A 1523-nucleotide genomic window follows, 5' to 3' on the forward strand; every position below is an offset into this window, starting at 1 on the left:
AAAAAAAAAAAAAAAAAAAAAAAAAAAAAAAAAAAAAAAAAAAAAAAAAAAAAAAAAAAAAAAAAAAAAAAAAAAGAATAAAGAGACCAGAAGGTCAAGTCTTCAGTTCCAAAGGAAAATTTCTTTGTCTTGAGCTGTTACTAGGCACCTCATCAACATCTTTTATGATTTCATTCAGTGGGGCTGAGAGAGCCCCAGCCCCTCACAGGGGTGAGTCTCTCCTGTCCGCTGGTAGCTGTATTACTTTACCTGATTGCCCTCTCTGCTGAGATAAACAGCAGCTACGAGCGAAGGGCTGCTCCCCAGTCACAGGCACATCTTAAACTTCAGCTGTCTTTTGTACCTTGAAAACAGTAAATATCTGGCGTTAATAGCCCACATTTTATGGATGTTTCATGGACACAAAGACCCTAAAAGCCCAGGAGGTGTGAGCTGCTAGAGGCCCTGGCCATCACCCGAGGGATGCTTGGAATGCTTGGATGTTAAATGCTTGGAATCAAACAAGAACCCATGGTCTCTAAATCTGAGTCCAGTGCCTCTAAATGTTAAATAAATATTTGTTGGATTCTTGTCCTAATGAGTGATGACTTTGGCAAGGGAGTCAGCCTTCCAAGCCAAGAGCAGCATGCTCTCCCAGATCCTATCCCAGCCTGAGTTCAGTGCACGGGAGATGACCAGCATCAGGCAGAGAGCGCTCCATCCCTGTTCCTGCCTCCGAACTGAAGCCTTCGCACTGGCTCTCTGGAGCTCTCCGGCTCTCCATCTTCCTTCCTCTGCCCATGGAGTTGTCTGTCTGGCCCCAAAGGAAAAATATATATTTATGTAAAATAGAAACAAGCATTTATTTATTTACTTATCATAGCCTGACTGTACCACCCAGGGTGCTCTCAGACTCCTGGCCTCAAGCAAGCCTCCTGCCTCAGCCTCCAAATAACTGGGATTTATAGGTGTGAACCACCACACCCAGCCCCAGAGGAAATATTTTGACACACAAAAAAAAAATGAAACAAAGATTAAGCAAGGAGGCTGGGCAAGGTGGGTGGCTCATGCCTGTAATCCCAGCAGTTTGTGAGGCTGAGTCAGGCAGATCACCTGAAGTCAGGAGTTCGAGACAAGCTTAGCCAACATGGTGAAACGCTGTCTCTACTAAAAATATAAAAAATTAGCCGGGTGTGGTGGTGGGCTCTTGTAATCCCAGCTACTCAGGAGGCTGAGGCAGTAAAATCACTTGAACCCAGAAGGTGATGGTTCCAGTGAGCTGAGATCGTGCCACTGTACTCCAGCCTGGGCAATAGAGCGAGACTCTGTCTTAAAAAAAAAAGATTAGGCCGGATGCGGTGGCACAGGCCTGTAATCACAGCACTTTGGGAGGCCGAGGCGGGTGGATCACGAGATCAAGACCATACTGGTCAACATGGTGAAACCCCGTCTCTACTAAAAATACAAAAAATTAGCTGGGCATGATGGCGTGTCCTGTAATCCCAGCTACTCAGGAGGCTGAGGCAGGAGAATTGCTTGAACCC

At 45.8% G+C, this 1523-nt stretch overlaps 1 protein-coding gene across 1 annotated transcript in view; it reads left to right on the forward strand.

The window, feature by feature from the left end:
* The window catches only part of CHRNB3 (cholinergic receptor nicotinic beta 3 subunit), a 46923-nt gene that overhangs the window by 3887 nt on the left and 41513 nt on the right, over positions 1-1523 (forward strand). The window lies entirely within an intron of this gene.

Source organism: Cebus imitator, unplaced genomic scaffold (assembly GCF_001604975.1).
Source record: "Cebus imitator isolate Cc_AM_T3 unplaced genomic scaffold, Cebus_imitator-1.0 Scaffold183, whole genome shotgun sequence".
NCBI lineage: Eukaryota > Metazoa > Chordata > Mammalia > Primates > Cebidae > Cebus > Cebus imitator.